This window comes from Palaemon carinicauda, chromosome 15 (assembly GCF_036898095.1).
Source record: "Palaemon carinicauda isolate YSFRI2023 chromosome 15, ASM3689809v2, whole genome shotgun sequence".
Lineage (NCBI taxonomy): Eukaryota > Metazoa > Arthropoda > Malacostraca > Decapoda > Palaemonidae > Palaemon > Palaemon carinicauda.
The window spans coordinates 53,880,364-53,889,526 of record NC_090739.1 but is presented as its reverse complement, the minus strand read 5'-3'; the positions used below and the strand labels follow the sequence as shown (position 1 = coordinate 53,889,526).

Sequence of the window (9,163 nt, the reverse complement as noted above, 5' to 3'; positions counted from 1 at the left end):
ACACATATACATATATATATATATATATATATATATATATATATATATATATACATATATAAATATATATATATATATATACATATACATATATAGATATATATATATACATATACATATATATATATATATATATATATATATATATACATATATATATATATACATATACATATATATATACATATACATATATATATATACATATGCATATATATATATATATATATATACATATACATATACATATATATATACATATATATATATATATATATATATATATATATATATATATATATATATGTGTGTGTGTGTGTGTGTGTATATATATATACACACACACACACACACACACATATATATATATATATATATATATATATATATATATATATATATCCCTTGATATTGACTGCTATGCTGGCATGTGTCATAGAAGTTCTAAGAATCGCTCAACTTCATGAATAGAACTAATTAAAGCTAGTTTTTTGGCAACAAATTACATTAAGTTAGCTGTTAGAAATAAACAGCGAAGTCAACCAAACAGTCTATAGTTTTCTTGGAGATCAACAGACCTTCAAAGGTGGAAATCTGCCACTTACATGTGAAAGAAACTAAACATGCCAGACATAGAGACATCTGGTGACATGGATCACCATAAAAATGTCTGAGTCTCGTGGTGAATATGTTGCAGGTTTATCCTTGCTAATATCCTTGGACATAATGAGTCGTACCATGGTAATGGTATTTTTTGCTTTATTTCAAAAGCAGGTCATCAGAAAGCTATTTAGATTTATCAGGACAGCTTTACTCTTATTGTTTTAAATTGAATTTCCTTTTATTCTTTATTTATAACAAATGATACCGGTGTCACTGATCTTAGATGTCAGGTTGCCAGAAAACTCTCAATCAATCAATCAATCTCCAGAAAAAGGAATCAAAATAATTTTAATGAACTACAAATTGATAGAGCGCAATCGGTGGTTTTCAATTGTCGGTGTTCATGAAGACGTGTGTTGTGGTGAAGGCTACAGGTCTTTCGGTATGTGCTGCTTTTCTGGGTTTTTATAAGTCTGACGGTGGGGGTTGAATTTCTTCGCAAAGAGACGTAGGGGATAGAGATAATTGGGGGGAGGTGGAAGATGGAAAATAATTCTGCAGGGATGATCAACGAATAACAGCAACCCTAAGCACCAACACTCGTGTGCTAATAAAGAAGAAAACTGCAATGTTACAGCTCATCAACCATTACACGATAAACTGAATTATCCTGTATTGGCCACATTAGAACAGGAATAGTGTTCTAAGGAGTCTAAAGTGATAGGGTACAGAGGGCAAGGGTGTCTACCTGTCAGCATTAGAACAGAGGGTAAGGAGTTCCAATGGGTAAACAAGAAGTAGACACGGAACAAGTTCCCAAGACCTGTGCTGCCTAGCCAAAAATATAGGCTAATTGGACAGTGAAGACTGTTAAACACTATCGAACTCCCACTGGGACCTTCAGGACCGCAACTCCCCGCTGTGACGAACCAACAGCGTGGGAGGATGGGCAGCCTCACAAAACCAGTAAGGTTAGGTGAAAGAAGGGGTTGGTGCACTTGTGTAAATTCACCAAGATATGGCCGCCGGCCAGGGGAAGCTAGCCTAAGTGCAGACTGATAAAAAATTCACATGAAACACCAGTAAGAAAGCGGGGATACCCCCATAATCATACCACACTTGTAAAACAAAATATAAAACATAATCCACAATAATAAGACTAAATAAATAAGCAATTCTGAGCGATTTGGATACTTGATGCAACAGCGCCGACAGCAGACCGTCCACAGGCAATAAAAAGCATGCATATCAAGTAAAAAATGGGAGGGGGGGAGATGCGAAATTCTCCAACACACAAAAAAATTGCACTCAACTCAGTCAATGAGGGAGCTGAGGTATCCATGATGGCTAAATCGCTGAAAAAAAGCTACTAAAACAAGCAGAAAAATTCCAAGGAACCATCAAAGAGGGCGTCTGCAAAAAGGATTGAATCTACAAGAAACATGTTAGTTGTAGCATTGAGATCGGGAGTTGTAACGCCTCTCTCGCCCACGGATCCTACCCTATCCCTTATTCTTCGAGACAAGGTTAACTCTATTCGGGGAAGGATAACCATTGCTTGTTATCAACACATCCTTGATTTATATACGATATCTCCTGGGATATTCGCTCTAGAGATACTACCACTATTGGATCCTTTGACTGGCCAGACAGTAACGCATTGGATTCCTCTCTCTGGTCACGGCTTATTTTTTCTTTACCTACACTTACACAGAATAGTCTGGCCTATTCTTTACATATTCTCGTCTTTCCTCATACACCTGACAACAATGAGATACTTAACACTTCTTCACCCAAGGGGTTAATTACTGTACTGCAATTTGTTCACTGTACTTTCCTCTTGGTTAGGGTAGAAGAGACTCTTTAGCTATGGTAAGCAGCTCTTCTAGGAGAAGGACACTTCAAAATTAAACCAATGCTCTCTAGTCTTGGGTAGTGCCATAGCCTCTGTACCATGGTGTTCCACTGTCTTGGGTTAGAGTTCTCTTGCTTGAGGGTACACTCGGGCACACTATTCTATCTTATTATAATTTTTTTTTCTTCCTCTTGTTTTTTGAAATGGTGTGTTGGGCAGGCTTAATAGAAGGGCCATGGATGCCTGGTGGTTTATCAAGAGGTTGTCTTTTCCTTTTTCTGATTCTTTTTCTTCTCAAAACCATCCTTACTATCCTCCCTTCAGTTGTAGTAGCTATCCTGGGGGGTATTTAGCCTTGCATGGGGTATCGGCTCCTCCATGTTGACCAGTTTTACCGACTTTTTACTATAGTCTATGGGTATCATCAATCACTTTATAATTCTGCACAGATTGTTTTTGCTATAATTCTTGTTAATCTAGTTTCTAAGTATGATGTCATTTTTTTATTTCCATTAATTCTTATGCTGTCTGGAGACATTGAGCGAAATCCGGGACCAGTACGTCCTAGATTTTGTCAATGTCGTTTTCTGTATTGCAATATTCGTGGTCTTCATGCAAATATTCAAGACCTTACAGTGGCGTCCAGACAGTATGATATTCTTTTGTGCTCATAAACTTTGGTTTCTAATATGAGGCACTCATCTGAGCTCCTTATAACTGGTTTTAAGAAGCCAATAATGTTGAAACGTGATGCCATCCCTAGGGCTAGGGGAATGGCGGTGTATATTAGGACCGAGTACCCTGCTTCTCATAAGTCCTGCTATCAATGTGGATGTCATGAGATTCAGGTAATAAAAGTTTGTGGAAGGCATAACAACTTTTATTTGTGTTCGATCTACCGGAATCGAGACATGGATGATTCTATCTTCGATTGTTGTCTTACCATTATGGCTAAGATACAAGAAGATGATAGAAAGGCTTCTTTTGTCTTTGTTGGTGATTTTAATGCTCACCATAGGGAGTGGTTAAGTTCTATCTCCCCTACCAATCGCCATGGCTTAAGAGCTTTAGACTTTGCCTCTGAATCAGGCTGTGAGCAAATCATAAATGAAGCTACCCACAGGTCTGGTAATTGCTTGGACCTCATATACACTGACTCCCCTGGTATTATAACTAGTAATGTTGGTTCTCCAGTCAGGACATCTGATCATGCCTTGATTTCATTAGTATTGAATACTGAGCAGCCTGTCCCTGATATATCATACTTCATGTAAAATTTATATGAAATCACAAGCAGACTGGAATGGGATTTTGCATGATCTTTTGTGCTTGAATTGGTCACAATTATATAATAGTGTAGATCCTGTTGTCCCTTTGAATGAGAATCTAGTCAACATAATTGATAGGCGTATCCCTTCTCGTGTGCTAAGGTACCAAGTGAGGGACAAACCATGGTTCAATGATGATTGTAGACGTGCTTATTTGGAGAAGCAGGAGGCGTGTCACCTTTGGAAGGGTAACAGATCAGATTTGACCTGGAACAACTATAATCAGCTTCGAGCTTTTGCTCAGAGAGTTTATGCCTCAACTGAAAATGAATACAATTTAACCATAAAAGAAACCCTTTCTGGTACAACTCAGGAACATAAATGGTGGTGTGCCCTTAGATCTGCACTCTTTGGTGTAGATGCAATAGTTCCTCCTTTACTTAAACCAGATGGCTCAGTCACTCACTGTCCAAAGGAAAAGGCAACCTTTTTGGCTGATGTTTTTGACGGTAAACAGAGTAATGAAAATTTTGAACTTCCTTATTCCTGTTTTCCTGAGGCTAAACTAACTAGTTTAGCTTTTCGATCTCGTGAGATTAAAGCTCTGTTGATGGACCTTGATGCTTATGGAGGTGTAGACCCAAATGGTATTTTTCCTTTGTTTTTTATAAAGACTGCAGATTTCTTATCTCCAAAGTTATCTGTTATTTTGCCAAGTTAGTCTGAAGAGGAGCTTTTAGCACTTGTTGGAGAATTGGTAATGTTACTCCTCTATGTAAATGTGTTTGTTTTAGCTCAAGCCCCACTGATTAACGCCCAGTTTCCATAACTCCCATATTATCTAAAGTTTTTGAACGTCGTCTGGCAAAACGTCTTAATAGGTTTGCTGAAGGTAATCACCTACTCCCTAGTTTGCAATTTGGTTTTCGTAAAGGCTTTGGAGCATGTGATGCCCTTCTTACAATCTCCAATGCTGTACAGAAATCCCTTGATTGTGGTCAGGAAGTTCGTACGATTGGCCTTGATTTTAGTGCTGCCTTTGACCGTGTTAATCATGAGGCCTTTGTTTTCAAACTGAAACAGTTGGGAGTGGGTGGGTCGTTTCTTAGGATTATTATTGATTTTTTAAGTAATAGATCTCAAATAGTTGCTGTTGATGGGCACCATAGTGAGTATAGGAATGTGATATCCGGTGTTCCACAGGGTAGTGTTCTTGGCCCATTACTTTTCATACTATATACACATGACATGTGGTTTGGCCTAGAAAACAAGCTTGTTGCATATGCAGATGATGCTACTCTCTTTGCATCAATTCCATCCCGTGAATGTAGATCTGGGGTTGGTGAATCCCTTATTAGAGACTTAGCTAAAATTAGTGCATGGTGCAAATTATGGGGTATGAAGTTGAATCCTAATAAAACTCAAAGTATGATTGTAAGTAGGTCAAGGAAGGTGGCTCCTCAACATCCGGATCTCAGTATTGATAATGTTTCTTTAAATTTGTATGACTCTTTTAAAATTTTAGGTGTGATTCTCGACAGTAAATTCACTTTTGAGAAACACATTAGGTCTGTGTCTTCTTCAATTGCACAAAAAATTGGCTTATTGAGAAAGTCTTACAAGATTTTTGGTGATCAATCTATTCTGAAGAATTGTTTTAATTCTTTCATTCTACCTTGTTTTAAGTATTGTTCTCCTGTCTGGTGTTCAGCTGCTGATTCTCATCTTAATTTGTTGGACAGAAACTTACGGTCTATTAAATTTCTTATTCCTGATCTAGATATTAATCTTTGGCACCGTCGTTCAATTAGTTCATTATGCGTGTTGCATAAGATTTTTCATAACTCTGACCATCCTTTACATTCAGATCTCCCTGGACAATTCTATCCTGTTCATAATACTAGGCAGGCAGTTAATTCTAATAGCCAGGCCTTCTCCATCATGAGGCTTAATACTACACAGTATTCTAGAAGTTTTATTCCAGCTGTTACCAAGTTGTGGAATGATCTTCCTAATTGGGTAGCTGAATCGGTAGAACTCCAAAAGTTCAAATTTGGAGCAAATGTTTTTATGTTGATCAGGCTGACATGAGTCTTTTTATTGTTTATATATGACATATCTGTTTTTGACGTTGTTAATAGTTTATATAGGACATATCTGTTTTGACGCTGTTACTGTCTTTAGAATGATACAGTATATTGTTAATTTATTCTCATCATTTATTTATTTCCTTATTTCCTTTCCTCACTGAGCTATTTTTCCCTGTTGGTACCCTTGGGCTTACAGTATCTTGCTTTTCCAACTAGGGTTGTAGCTTGGCTAGTAATAATGATAATAATAATAAAGAGGTTAGGACTAAATGATACCTCTAAGGTAAAATTCTCTGGTATATCACTCATAGAAATATCCCAAGTAGAAAGCTGCCATTGAGGATCTTCCATCAGGACGACAAGGCTATCTCACCCAAAAATAGATTTTTCCCATGTCAAAACCCGTTTTTCATTACCAATACTACCTCAATGTTCAGGCACTACACCTAGCACGGGATAGAACACACCAACTGAGAGTGCTAAACAAGTAAAGATAATACAGCAAAAGCATGATGGGCTCCAGTACTGTTTGGGTTCAAGTGTATTGAACCTGGGAGTCTCTTCTTAGGACGGAGCAAGAGGGATTGTTCAGCAGCACAGATAAAACTGTAAAAGACATTTATAATTGTATATGTACAATGAAACCATTGAAAATTTAATGTTCCTTTAGCAGAATAATCTTTGAGATAAATTAGTTTGAGACATAAGTCTACGTATGAATTTTGATTTCCTCCGAGGCATAAATCAAAGTAAGTGTAAAACAGCAGAAGGAGTTTATGTATTTAATTCAGGATTTTCCCGATGATTCAATTTAGCCCCGTAATAACATTTCTAAAATTGATAGAAATTAGAAAAAAGAGTGAAATCAAGGATCGCTTTAACACATCATCTGCATTTATTCAGAAAATAAGACTAAATTATGTAAAAACTGCAACCAATTTCTATTGTAGATTAGTGCAGTTTCAAATAAATTCTGAGCCCGTGATTATTTCGTGATAGGAGTTAGTCAAAACTGTAAAATGAAATATAACAGGAAAAATAGTTTAGATAGACACAAAAATCAAGGCTATTCCTTAAACAAGAAGTTAGTTAAAAACAGCAAAAATTATATATAACAGGAATAACTTTCAAGATAGAAATAAAACTGGGTCATTCCATAACCACGAAGTCAGTCAAGAAATATCTATCTATCTATCTATCTATCTAACTATCTATGTATATATATATCTATATATCTATATATATATATATATATATATATATATATATATATATATATATATATATATATATATATATATATAACGGAAATAACCTTTAAGATACAATACATCCATATGCACACCCTAATGTTCTTAGCTAGATACAACATGAATATACCTAAATAAAAAAAGAAAAACACCCAGACATTCATTTACGTAAAGGGGCAAATGCGCCCACATAGGTACCTTAGTCGACTCACGTGTAGGCCTACAAAGAGATATCCTAAGGTCCTAGGTGGTGCTTTAGTCTAGAAGTTCCAAGAGAGACTTTGTTGAGCGTTTCTTCGTGGTTTTAAACTTATGTTCAGGTAACATCAGATTTTTCTTCTCGGTAATGATGTTAGTGGAAAGTCCTTCCTTTGCCATTCCAATGTTTTAGGCGGCTCTTCATTGTAAAGAATTTGAGGGGATGTTAGATAGGCAGTCAGGACGCGGCACAAAGGTTAATAACATCCGATCCGCCTCGTTGTTGTAAGGTGATGCTAAAGAAAAACAAAAGGTACCCGGAGGTCGCCCATAACTTAATGGGATGAGGGAAGGAAGACAGCTCTTCTCAGGACTATAGCTGCAGATCAAATAGATTATTTGAAATGGGACATTCCATCACCTGGCAGGTGTAATTCAGACAGGTGAAGTAGACAAGCATTGGAGGATGTCTAGGCCTATGCAAAACTTGAACTGCCACATTAGATCGAAAACTCGGGATTAATCTCTTTGAAAAAAGCAGACGTATTGAACAGTGTCTATAAAGTATAAAAGAAGTAATCTTGCAACTTCAGGGAATACGTCTCCATATAAAACTTAACTCTCTGACATATACTATGATTATATGTAAATCAAGACAGAGAGGCTGTGCGTAGTGGACCTTAAGATTCCTAAGTGGGCATACACTCGGAATTAAGTAGAGGGATATGAATATAATCGATATGTTTGTGTTCCAATGTAGATTTCACACTCGGGAACTGAGAATAATCTATCCTGGAATACGATGCTTAAGGAAACCGAAAGCGTAAAACATTTCATACAGACAGCATGACTATCGAAGGATGTTAATGAGATGAAAGGTAAAAAAAAAAAAGGGGGGGGGGGGAGGGTGGTTGTTTTGCTAAAATAAATCATAGAAAGGACATAGGAAAACATAAAAGATAAATAAAGATAAAACCTGATGATGAATCTTCACAGAAAGGGGTTATCACAATGTTTTTTACACAGAAGCCAACTATCACTCGAGGGACCTTTTTTTTTTTTTATCATACATTTGTGACTGATAGCAACTATCTATCAGGTGTGTGGGTTCTCATCGAGTCATGTGGGAACTAATCCACCAATACCACTCTCTATCTTCGAGAAAGTCTTTCAAAAAACTTGATTTCATATACATATTGATTTACAGTACTATTTAAATGATTACTGATTCAATAATAATAGAAGCAAATCAAAGCAAATTGTTTTGGCAGACGTGGAAGGTGTTTAAGTAAAAAGCAAAAGAAAAGAGAATTTATTAGAAGAAATAATATTCAATTGATGGACCATTTCCTGATCATTGGCATTCAAATCCAGTTATTACCAAAGTAGTTTAGGTAACAGAAAGAGTCGACTATAAGAGGACCATCTTTTTATTACCATTACTCTTTTTTTTCGGAGGGATGTTCGGGATCCTTCATCTCTAATGCAAAAGATTTCATTGCTCTTACCCGACTGCCTCGTAAGGTATTACCTTCATTATCATCATCATCATCATTATTATTATTATCCATAAGCTCCAGGTTTTGTGTTCCTCGTCGCTCACGTTTTGCTATTACCATTCACAAGCCTCAACTTTGTAATTTTTGCTTTTTCTTCTTTTCTTGGTTCATAATAGGCCACGGGCCAGTTGGGGGTACCATGCACCCCCCAGAACTTCTTAACCAAATTAGGTTTCTCTGAAAGATCAAGATCTGCTGAACACAAATATCAATGTCATAGCCTAAAAAAGTAACGGTACCCCAAATTGCCAATTTTACCGGTCGGCGCGGTTTTGAAAGTATGGATGTTCGTTTTTTAGCTAATATGTCTTGTAATATAGTACAGTAAATGAAAGCTCTG

The 9,163-nt window shown here is 36.5% G+C and overlaps 1 protein-coding gene across 2 annotated transcripts in view; it reads left to right on the top strand.

Moving 5' to 3' along the window:
- Positions 1-9,163, top strand: part of LOC137654608 (chitooligosaccharidolytic beta-N-acetylglucosaminidase-like) — a 49,491-nt gene that overhangs the window by 1,197 nt on the left and 39,131 nt on the right. The gene's annotated exons all lie outside the window — the stretch shown is intronic.